The 12,425-nt window shown below is 44.0% G+C and overlaps 1 protein-coding gene across 1 annotated transcript in view; it reads left to right on the forward strand.

The window, feature by feature from the left end:
- The first annotated feature begins 8,412 nt into the window (after positions 1–8,412).
- PCGF5 (polycomb group ring finger 5) overlaps positions 8,413–12,425 on the forward strand; it is a 60,665-nt gene continuing 56,652 nt past the window's right edge. Inside the window, exon 1 of the mRNA XM_080598205.1 lies at positions 8,413–8,557. The gene's annotated coding sequence lies outside the window, so the exon portion shown is untranslated. The remainder of the gene's footprint in view (positions 8,558–12,425) is intronic.

Below are 12,425 nucleotides of genomic sequence, written 5' to 3' on the forward strand. Positions count from 1 at the left end.
ATAATGCACTTAGTTTGTCTAAAATCAGTGACTTCTGTCAGTAACTAAGCATATGTGGAGCTGGACTCAATGTAGCAGAGAAAATACAAACAACACAGGGAGGAAGAAGGAAATTGCAATAATTACACAATCATCCAACCTGGAGAGCCATTTAGCATCATTGGCAGCCTTTGTTCACATGATCTTGTTGGCAACCAGATGGAAAAAAGTGGCATTTATTTATTTTTCTTGACTTTCTTCTCTGGCATTTGTGAATGAAAGCCACTAGCAGCATGAAAAATCCTGCTGCTGCCACTATGCCTGCGGCCAGCTCTCCAGGGCATAGGGTAGTTGCCAGTGCAGCTGAGACCTTCAATTACACAGTCACCTGCCAGTCCTCCTCCCCTCGCTCTCTACTCTTCTTCTTTCTCCAATCTTTTTCCTCATGTTCTGCTGCTCTTCCTCGTTTCATCTCCTCTCCAGTTATGAATCTGTCTTTATCGAACGTGTTATACGCTAGTGAAAAAGTAACACCTTACGTTCAAGATTCAAATCAACCCCACAGCGGCACATATGGATCCTGAATTTGGCAGGGATTTAGATGAGATCTTGAAATTTCCATTACATAAAATTTGGGGGTGTAAAGTTTTTCAGTTTCATCAATTCATCTTGTAGATTCTTCCTATTTACAGTTTTGTCTGTGTGGAAATAGGTACAATGTTAAGTTCAGATGTCCACCTGCTCCCACGGATTTGTCAGGCAGGATGTCTGTAAATTTGGTTGCTTAAAGCTCTCTTTCAAAGCTTCAGATTTAAATGGAAGGGGATTAAGTTTATCTTGTGGCTAATTGCATTACATTATTACATTATAGCAAAGTGTTTGGTTAGCAGTAGGAGAACTTCTGAAGGCTAGATCTACTTGGAGTTCAGAAGGGTTTTAAAGGAAGACCTGCAACCACAGTTTGTCCATCTGCTGGCTTCCCTTCCTTAATAATGTTTGAATTTACTGACAATTCCAGCTATGTTTGACAGAGACTTTGAGAACATGAAGCTCCTGGAAGCTTTGTCAAAACCAGCATGTGGTCAGAGGCCACTGACCCAGGTTAATGCCACCCACCCAAATTTAAGGCAGTTCGTCTAGGTGGTCCCTGACAGGGAGCACTGGGAGGGGTGCAGAGGGGTGGGGGGCATCTGGGAGCATTGGAGAAAGGGGATCCATGCGTCTATTGGGCATAAATACAGAGGGAGCTGGCGGCCACAGTTCTGTTCAGCACACAATTTGCTGGCTTCCAAAGAAAGGAATTCACATTTAAAAACAGCACGAAGGGCGTACGTGCTGAGTGATGAGAGAAACATGTCTGTGCGGCCTCCCTCCCCTACTCCTCGCAGGCTGTAGCTACTCAGAAGTGAGGGATGTCTATCGTGGGCACGGCCCCCTGGCAAGAAGCTGCTTTTTCTTATTCTGATGGGCAGAGTGCTGCTGTGGTTCTGCGGTCTCTGCTGACCAACTTGCCAGGAATTGCATGTGTGTAGTTTGCTGAGGAGCGTCCAGGAGTCCCCAGGTTTCCCAGCAGCCCTCCTTATGCCGGCTTTTTATTTGCAAAGCTGAAAATTAATTAGGATATTTAAGGCTCTGTGAAGAATTCAATAAAGCAGTCTAAGGTGTTGACATGCTTGCCTTGAACAAATAAAAGCCACCTGTGATTATTCTTATTGCCTGCTGTGGAGCTGTAGCCTAGCTGCTGAGACAGGGATCCTCAGCAGAGTGAAGTCAGGAGCAACAACAATCGGACATGTGACATTTTCAGTTTGCTATAAATTCATCTGTAAATAGCAGAGTCTGATATTAATGAGACCGGGCATCTCATTAAATAAAATGAGATAATAAATAATGCTCAATGTACCATTATGGAACTCTGCAGTACCTGGTTTTGAATATGACAGATCAAATTATGGAAGCACTATGTTTTTTTCTGCATGGATTTACAACTATAGGCTCGCCATGTTTTAATGTGTGAAAATTTTTATGTAGTGGAAGAATTTTTATGTGTTTCATAAACCAGAGTACCCTGGTAACTGTTCTGATTAGAAGTATAAAGAGCAGTCTGTCAAGTTCTTCGTCCTTATCTCTTGGGTGAAAATCTTTTCTATGTTTGCCAAGAAAATATACTAGTACGCGACCACCTGATAAGCAAATCTTTCACTGACTCATTTTCAAAATAGATTACTATTAGGCAATAAATATGTTTTCAATGGTAACTGTTTGGACTGCTCAGATATATTTTTATAATGGTTTTAAAAATCATTCAGGATTAAGAACTCCTGGATCCTTGCTGCCTGGGATGAAGGTTATAAGGAATGTTACTGTGTTCCAAGTGATGGTGCCATCAGGGACATGCAGGTACATTCACATAAAATGTGTTCATGATATGAGACAGAAAAATGCAATTTTGTAATGTGCATTTTTGTATGTGCTATGAAATAGCTTTTTCCTACAATATCGTGTATGCTGTGTCATCCTAAGTATTTGACAGGGGACATGTTGATCCTTAATGATTAGAAAAGCTGCTTCTCATATAGGAACTTTTGAATCCATCTGTGCTTTACCCTGTGGGAAGAGTTCTTAGCAGCTGCTTCTTTTTAAATAAATTCAAAGAGGATATCTTATTTGCGGGCTGGAGTTGCCATTACAGTTCTTCCTTGCACTGTTGCATCCTGTCCTAAAGGAAATCTTCAGTATCCACATCTCTACTAAGCTACGCGGAGACCTCAACTGCTCCATCCTAAATATATAATCCCCTTACAACTTGCTTGTTTTTCATTGAGGTCCACAGGCTAAACTGAAACTAAACACTGTATAAGCAGAACTTTTTTTTTTCTCTTTACCTTTAAAAAAAATTCATTCTTACATTCTATCTGACATACCAATAAAACTTTATAATACGTTTGTCCTTTTACTGCTAATGTTTTCAGATGCCCCAGTGAGGACCACAAAAAAACCACACATATGAGATGAAACACTTGTGACCTTAAAGATTTTGAGATCTAATTTAGAAATTGGTGTAATACACGAACTTGATTGGATGCAATTTATCTTCCTGTTCATGTTGTCAGCAAGACCCCCTGCAGGTGTTTTATTACAAACTCTAGCAATAACAACAACAACAAAAAACAGATTTCTAGGGGTTTTAACTACTACAAAAATCTACCCGTACTTTCTTTTACATCAATGTTAGCTCAAATCAAAATAGTCAAAAGAAAATAAAGATTCAGTGCAGGAAATACTGTTCTTCAGGATAACCCCAAAATATCTACATGGTTGGGTATGTGCATGATCCATATTTAGGCATCTTGCTTAGATGAGCTGAACAATCTAAGCAGCTACTTCTCTCACTTGATTTACGAGCTGTTTAGCAAGCCATAGGCTACAGAGGGAAAGTGCAGGAGATCAGTTATGTCCCCATCAGTAAATGAAGAGGGAAAGTGCTCCTGGAGACCTTGCTCTGTCATCCTCCTTTCCTTCATTCCTTCTGCTTGGTAGCGTAAGAGTGACTGTTTGCCTAGCACGGTCTCTGGGCTGCCCAAGGACTGACTGTTCAGTAATTATGCCCTGAATCTCTCCAGAAGCATAGCATTGCTGACAGAAGGAAACAGCTTGGAAATAGCTGCTGTGATTACTGAGCACAGGAATCAGTCTTACCCAATGTATTTCTGTACCAAAGTCCATCCAACCCACTCAAAGAGAATTACTAGCGTTTCATTCTATTTACACCTACTATAGCAGTTCTCTATGAGCTGAACTTCCCAGTGTGAAAAAAACAGCTCATTATTAGGAGACAACCTGTCTGTATCCTTCTCCTTTTTGGAGGGAGATTGCCCATAGTCATTCACACATACTTTATCCCTTCTACAAAATGAGATGCTGTAATAGTCTCATATGTAATGTAATCATATCTTAGTCTGCATTGCATAAAATGATGAAATTCAAATTACTGCTGGGAAACACCTTTCCTTGACATTAAAACTGAAATATTTCACTGTTTCATAGTAATACTAAGCTATGGAAGGTGGTACATTTAAAAAAAAAAAAAGAAAGAAAAAGTGAAATAGAAGGAAGTAGTGAAAGCTTCTGGAAATGTGTGACTGGAGATGAGCTGTCTCAAAACAGCAGATCAGGTCCATGGCATGGAGGCTCCTGCATTCTTTGCAGCAGTGCACAATGCCTGATGTTGCAGTAGCTGTGCTCCAACACCAGAGATGTTTGTCTTTGGTACCAGATGGAGGCTGGCAACTAAAAGATGTTTGTCGTTTATTTACAACGCACCAATGAACAATATTAAGCATGCTGCTTATCCACTGATCTCAATGGCTTTGCCCTGAGAAAAGAGTAAGCTCCTACATTTTCTTGTAGTATGCTTTGTACCAACTTTGTTACTAGGTAGCTATTCCAACTGACAAGGAACAGAGAAATCCTCTGGCAATTCCTCTTGCTGGAGCTGAAGCCAGGGCTGAGCAGGTGAACGACCTTTTATATTTCTTCCTGCCCCTCTACAACTGAGCAGCAAGGGGGCACATGTTTTCTGCTGAGTAATTCATGTGTATTTCAGTATTTATGTAACAGAAGTAAAACAATGCTCGACTTACAAATACCCACCAAAAAGCAGAATCCATAATTTAGTCTCACTGCCGGTGTGAGATCCTCTGGAATCAGAGTGCCACTCAGCTGTGCTCAGCAAAGCTGAAACTCAAGGGTGCCTACAGCTGATAATTAAACAACTAATAACCTTGCTTGGAGAGCCTATTGAATATGACAGAGTTAATATGTACAACAAATGGAACTGAAATGCAAAATCACTCTAAAATAGAATAATGATTCTAAATATGGAGTTAGGAGTGGTAATGATCTCTTTCCAAATAGAAGTAGTCATGAGTGTGCTAGTACTTTGCTAAACAAGATAGCTTAGTAGTCAAATTCCGGGTGAAAGGAAAGAGGGACTCATCATTCACTCTGGCAAAAAGTCCTAGCTCATAAGAAAGCTATATAATTAATGCTAGATATTTAAAAGCCATGAATTTCAGTTTCTATGTAAGCTTTGGAAATGGAAAAATGTATCCTGGCAATATTCCTGAGGAGGTAGAGAGGGTATCCGGTGATATTTATGTAGATTAAATCTGAAACTGACAGCCAGGGACCTGAAAGATAAACATATACCTAAAGGTTATGGCTCAACTTCCAGTGGAAATTAAGTGGGCTTCTTTGACAGGCAGAATCTGCTAATGGCTCGTAAATTAACATACAACTGTAAATGTAGCAACTGCTGAGAACCAAGCTGAACACTGATTTTGCTTTGGTTTAGTTTTAAAAAAATATATTTCCCAACCACAAATTTTACAGTTGAAAACCACATTCGTGCCAGTTCTCCAAAGATGCGTAATCAGAGGAGGTGATAGATATGTGGCTGTTGCTCTCATCACAATTAACTGACAGCTTATACAAGCCATCAATTTGAGGAAACACCCAGATGCTAAAAAGCCCAGGATCAAGAACAGAGCCCCACAGAGTAGTTTAAGGCTCCACACACTACTAGAAATAAAATCAGCAGAGGAAGTGAAAGAAATATAATTAGAAAACTCAGTCTTGAACTAGACAAACCCTCTTCTGCTGTATGCAAAGTTCACTGTGAAAGCTAATTACACTAAAAGCTAATTCAGTATCATCTAAAACATACAATAAAACTGGAATCCGTAGTTGAGGTTTTCACAGCTAATTGATTGACTTAGGTCCTTACATTACAACAAATAGAGTGAGCGGTGCAAGCTCTTGAGCTTGGATTATTAGTTTCCTGCTCTTTGGTGTCTCCTAGGAGCCAGGTAAGCATGTAAGAAGATAAGTTTTCATCTAAATTTACAATTATATATTATAGTATGTACTTATATTTAAATCTGTGGCCATCTTGGCTGTGAAGAAAACCTTGAAAGGGGAAACCCACATCTATTGTTTAGATAGAGAATACTCAGAGAAGCAATCCTTAATCATAGAATCATAGAATCATAGAATATTCTGAGTTGGAAGGGACCCTTAAGGATCATCAAGTCCAACTCTTGATACCGCACAGGTCTACCCAAAAGTTCAGACCATGTGACTAAGTGCACAGTCCAATCTGTTCTTAAATTCAGACAGGCTCGGTGCAGTGACCACTTCCCTGGGGAGCCTGTTCCAGTGTGCAACCACCCTCTCTGTGAAGAATAATATTGAACTGTGTTGTGTATTGCTTTTATTGTATGCCTTCCTTGCTGTCTTGTTAAAGATAGCTAATCTGCTCTGAGCTCTGTCCTTCCATGTCTAGACCATCACTGGTGGCTATAATTTCTGCTTCAATGAAAGCTTTAGTATCTCTGTCTTGTGGAATGGTTTCTCCCATGACCCCACCGTAGGCACCGGTTGTTTCTCACTGGCAGACAGCCCTCTACATGTTACCATTTCACGCTATCATACCTCCCAGAAACAGGGGATCTCTCAGAAGTTTTAAGGAAGGATTAGTTTTCCAGTAAAATCATTGTGAGTACTCAACTGCCTTCAAATATAGGAGAGACTAGGAAGGAATTTGTTCCCTTTCTGTCCTTTATTTTTATTTTTCAGATAAGCAGATGCAGTTGAGAGCTGCTGTATCTCTCTGGAACTGTTTCATACTCCAGAATCTATTCCTCTTTTGCAAGTGAAAGCTTATAGTCAGAAGTTTTACTTACACACAAACAAAACCCCCAAGCAAACAGACAAAATGAAAAACTTTAAGGATAGAACCCAGGTAAAATAATTTGGAGATGTCTGAGTTTTCAGTAAGTCTGATGCAATTGCTTCAAGCATGAACAGCCCAGTTTATTTTCAGTGAAGTTTGTCTTAATCTCTAAAAATACTCTGTGCATTGTGCTACACCCATTGAGTATGAACTCAAAGGAGCTGAATGCACTGTTCTGATGCCACAAATCTGGCTGATTATCACAAAACCGATTATTACTAACAGCTGACCGAGCAGTCAAGGCAAACACTAGTCTGACCAGCAAATCCTCAAAATGTCCACTTTCTGACAGTGCACATTGTCGTCTAAACAAATGTAATGTTGTGACTTGGTCAGGTGAGTATCTTAGATGTCTTGGAAAGTGCTCACAGGAAGGCTTGAAGTGGCAAAAAGGAAAAAATATATTAGTAAGGCTCAAGAGGACTCTTCCCTAGGTAATGTTTTTGTTTGCTTGCTTTTTAATGCAATGTTACTTGGAAAGTGTCATGGATAGATTAGAGTGAACCCTTCAAAACTGCTCTCTCGCTATTCCATCTTTCCTTAAGAGTGCAGTCAAACTTGCAAAGGTGCTAACGTGCAGGAGAATGCTTTGCTGTTAGCATCAGCGGTCCTGACTGCTGGCCAGCTGCCCTACTGGTTTGTGAGGAGCAGGTTCTTAGCAAGAGCCCTGAGCCCAAACCCCACGCAGGAGGCAGCACGAAGCAGGTTACACAGAATGATGTCGGTTCTCTTACCAGCTCGAGGAAGCTGAGTGCGCTTTATTATTAAGTTTCAGGGAAAGCTGATTGAGAAGCTTACTCATTTTTAAGTGAGTCGGGGAAATTCCTGTGGTGCATACTGAGTGCAGATTGGGGATTCCTGCCGCAAAGAGCCTTCATGGCATATATGTTGGTACTAGTTTATTGCTATTGTTGACTGCGGGAAGGGATTAATGACAAGGAGCTGCTTAACGAGTTAATGAACACGAGTAATGTTATACAATTCTGTTACATTCTCCTTAATTCCTCGGTTAAACACATTTATTTCAATGGAAATTCCCAAGGGTAAAGTGAGTCACGGCAGAAAAGACAAAGTTGCGATAAAGCCTCCCCGGGTAACCAGCCTCAAAGCCCCCGGCCCTCTACCAAGGCCGGGAAGCACCGTGAGGCGAGAGCCGGGAGCGGGCAGCGGCCCGGCACTCGCCTCACCGCCCCCCTCACGAGCATGCGCGGCCGCGGCGCAGGGCGCATGCGCCTTCCGGGCCCCCGCCAGAGCGCCGCGCGTGCGCAGAGCGCCGCACCGGGCAGCGACTAGGGAGGGTGGGAGGGAAGGAGGACAGAAGGGAGGGCGGGCGGCCGGTGGCGGAGTCCCCGCCGTGCTGTGCGGCGGCGGGGCGCGGGTGGCTCGTCCGCCCCGGGGGGCTCCACAGGCGGCCGAGCACCCCCGGTTACGACCGTGCCGGCGGCTCCCGCCCGGGGCAGTGCCCCAGTTTGCGTCCAATCACCGCAGCGCGTGCACCGAGCGGGGCGTAAACAAGCCCCGGGAAACCCCCCTCCGCCCCCCGCTCGCCCCTCAGCCCCGCTCCGCTCCGCGCCGCTCCGCTCCCCGCGCCGCCCCGCAGCCTCCCCCCGCCGCCCCCTCCGGCGAGGCGCGCTCCCGCCGCCCAACCGCCTCAGCCGCCCTCCCCGCCCCCCGGCCGCCCGCCCAGCCGGCGCCGCCCGCGCCGCCGCACGCACCCCGCTGCCCGCTCCCCGCTCCCGCACCGCGCCCGCGGGTGGGTGCCGCGGCCTCCGCAGGGGGAAGGTAAGGGGCCCGCCGGGGCGCGGCTGCGGGCGGGGGGCGGCCGGCCGCCGGCCGCGACACCGCTCCCGGCGCCGCCGCTGGGGCGGGGGCCGCCGAGGAAGTTTCTCCTCGTTAATTAGCCGCTAACGAGGGAGCGGGATGCGGGCTCGGCGCTGCCCGAGGGGCCGGCGGGCGGTGACGGGCGCTCCGGGAGCGGCCGTCCGAGCCGTGGCAGCCGGGATCCCGCTGGCACGGCGGCGGGGCGGCCGGTTACATAAGGCGCCGGTGGGGAGGCGAGGGACGAGCCCGCCCTGCCTCCCCTCGGCAGGTACCGGGCCGGGCGGGGAGCTCGTCCCCATCGCCGCGCCGCCCATCCCGCCCGAGGGGGCGGCAGCTCCCGGCACGTGTTGGGGTGGGGGGAGGTGGTGGTGGTGGTGCCGGGCTCGGTGCTCATCGCAAATAAACGCTCCGGCAGAACAAAGTTTAAAGAACTTGATTTTTTTGCTCCCCCCCCCCCCCCCCCCCCATCCTTCATGTGCGCGGTTAGCGTGATGCGATGGACGGGGTGAATCATCGGTTCCGTGGAATACAAGCAAGTGAATCACCTCGCCGCGCACACACACGGCCGGCCGGGGGACAGCCGCGCGGCTGGGGGCCCGGGCTTGGCCTCGGCTCCCAGGGCACAGGCGGGCCCCGACCCCCCCGGGCTGTCTGGGGGTACTGCGAGGGCTGTGGAGGTTCTGCAGCTCTCAGCGGCTGCGTTCCTGGCGGTCCGGGGGTAACCTGTTTCTGCATCGGCTTCCCACCCTTCGTTTTCTCCACGTCCTCGAAGGAAGGATGCTAATGACGAGATTTAAGTAACTGTGCCCTTCAAAGTGTTAATTTAAAATCAAATTTAAACAAAACAAACAAAACGCGAATGGTACTGCACCGTGTCCGTAGCCCAAAACCTGAGACAGATCCCAGATCCTTTTAATATGGGATTTGTTTTGCTTAGTTTTGTTAAGCAAAAGTAGTCAGTCTCTGTTGCAGTAAATAAATAAATACATATTTGGAAAACAAATTAAACCGGTTTGCTTAATAAACATGCTAGAGTTGCACCTGAATAGAGTTCTGCTCCCGATCCTCTTGCCTGTTGCTGTTTTAAATGGGATTAAGGCTGGGTCCTCTGTATAGTTTTTCTTTCAACTCTGACTTGATTCCAGAGTTGAATGCCATTTTCTACTTTTTCTTGACATGTTTGTCTCTCTCTGTACAGTGGCAGGACTTTGAATTTTGTAAGATGAATTCCTCTTTTCTTGGTATACCTGCCAGTGCCTAGAAATGAAGTCCCTGTTTATAATGGGGAGGTGGTACTGTACAAATGCAAGCACTCAGTTTTACGATGTAAAAGTATGTGAAGATCTTTGCGCCCGTTACTGGTAAACCATTCTGTCGCCTTTGGCATCGGGTATCCTTTATCTGGCTGCCTGTGTTTTGTACCTCTAGCCATTCTCCAGACAGGAATGGAGAAATAAATCAGTCACGGAAAGGATTGATTCTGGTATTTATGTATTACTTCAGCTACTTTATGTATTATTTCATAATACTATAATATATATTTATATATATATAAATATATTATTTATATATATATATTTATATAATAATACTTTATGTATTACTTCGTTGTGTGGCTCTGAACGCCTCATGGTCAGAAGATTGTGAAGTTAACCAAGTTAATCCTGATTGTGGCTGAACAGTTCTCTGAACAGATCCTCTTAGGTATATTGGGTGGTAAAGCCGAGAAACAGCAACAAATACCATTTCTTAGGTGCATTTAAATCAATAGTCAGACAGCACCCATCCTTTCTTAGTTAATTTCCTTAAAAAGAAGCTAGAAGCATATACTATGTATAGCATTATACGTGCCTACAAATAGACCTCAGTTGAAAGTAGTACAGTAAGTAACGCTGTAAGTGGACTCACCACTCTACTTCAGCCTTTTCCCCCTGCTTTCTGTGCACCCTGGGCTTGAAAGTAAAAGTGAAAAATGCTAGAGTTCACTTTTAAGCCTGCAGAATGTGCAAAATGAAGTGAGATAAAACGGATTGGTTTAAGGTTGCTTCTGTGCAGTGCCATTTTTAGGATTGATAAGCAGCTTATTGTAGGACATGCAGCACAACTTGGAGAACTGTGGAGGGCAACGCAGATAAAAATGGAGTGTCTGAACTTTGTATGCTGGCTTTTGTTATGTCGGGATACATAGGCTTTGTTCTTAGTATGGTTAATTTGTGAGTAGATATAGTCTTATGCCCTTTTGTAAATAAAAACGGGGTGATGTTGTAATATTTATTTGAAATGAATAGTACTTTGCTCAAAAAATAGTTCATGGTATCAGCTGCTTCGCAGATTCTGTGCAATGAAAGACTGGTGCCTACAGCACCTTTGCAAGTCCTTCTTCTAGCTATCTCAGCTGGAAATGGATGGTTAACATCCCAACAGAAAGAAAATAAATTAGATGCTTTCCTCTTCACAGTTTTTGCTTTAAAAACTCTTTCTAGACAAATGCAGCAGTCTCGAGCAAAGTTTTGAACTACTGGTGTGGAAAGAAATATTGGTGGTGCTGAAAAAGAATCGTTTCTTCAACTTCTTCATTGAAAACTTTGTACCAAGTGTACATCAGCCTGGCAGTCATTTGGTCCCTAAATCCTCTGTTAAAAACAGTTGTTGCAGTTTTGTGTAAAGAAAAGTTAAATAAGATAGTTAATTTCTATTAATAGTCTGAAGTAGGATTCTAAAATATTAAGAAAATTATTAAGTTAAAAAAGTTGACACTAGGAGAAGTTGTGTCTCTTTTTATCACTTGTGTTATTAGACATGTAGCCAGTCTATTCTTGAATGTTGGTAAATAGTACCTTAGATATTTCCTAGAGGGATGCTTATTTCCCTGATTGCTGCGTTTTTCACGTTACGTTTTTTCCAGTAAATGTGGTGTTATGGAAAGTACCAGCTTGACAGACTTTGAGACTGAAACCCTCAATGAGCAGAGCAGGTGCAGCGCAGGCAGCAAGCTCCATCGTGCAATGGCAGGAGTGTGCGTGGCTAGCTGCATGTGTGCCGTTACCTTCTCTGTCTTAGTTTTGTTGTTTATAAAATAATTGTTGTTGTTTATAAAACAAAAACTGTCTGTTGCCAAATGCAGGACACTTCTGGAATGAAAGACAGTGTTACTTGACCACTGTGGTCTCAACAGCTGTCACTATTAGTTCTTACTTGTGAAACAACTAAATTTGACAGGCTACCTAAAGCTGAAACCATTTACCCCATTATTAATAGCTGAATTCATCTTTGTCTCAGCAGCTTTCCTAGCATCTGGCCAAACTGTTCATTTGTTCATGGTCATCAGTCATTTATTTTCTGTTGTGGAAGAATCTTCTTCCTCTGTTTGTCATTATTTTGTATGGTTTTAGGTTTGGATGAAATAAAATATAAAAATAGCCTGCTAATTTGCCATAATGTTAGTAAGAATCCTATTTTCACAAGAGTCCTAATAAGGAAAAGAAGACTTTCTTTCTCAGAAGAGGTTAAAGATGAGAGTAGAAGTTACTGGGAGGATCTTCACTTCCTTATGATACCTTTGTTTTACTGACTGCTTCAGCCCTGAGAGGGAGGCTTCACTGGGCTTCAGTTTGTTGCAGTCTGTTAGGATTCAAGAACTGCTTTTCTACACTTAATTTTCACTGGCAGTTGAGTTTGCACTAAGTATTTGGTTTACAGAGTGTACATGGGCATTGGGCAGAGACTGCTGAAGAACCATGTTTTGGTGTATACATTTGTGTGTGTATGTGTATACGTATACAAACACAACTCTAATGCTGCAAATGGGGTGCCTTTTGCCCTTGTGCAC

The sequence above is a fragment of the Anser brachyrhynchus genome (genome assembly GCF_964034855.1).
Source record: "Anser brachyrhynchus genome assembly, chromosome: 6".
NCBI lineage: Eukaryota > Metazoa > Chordata > Aves > Anseriformes > Anatidae > Anser > Anser brachyrhynchus.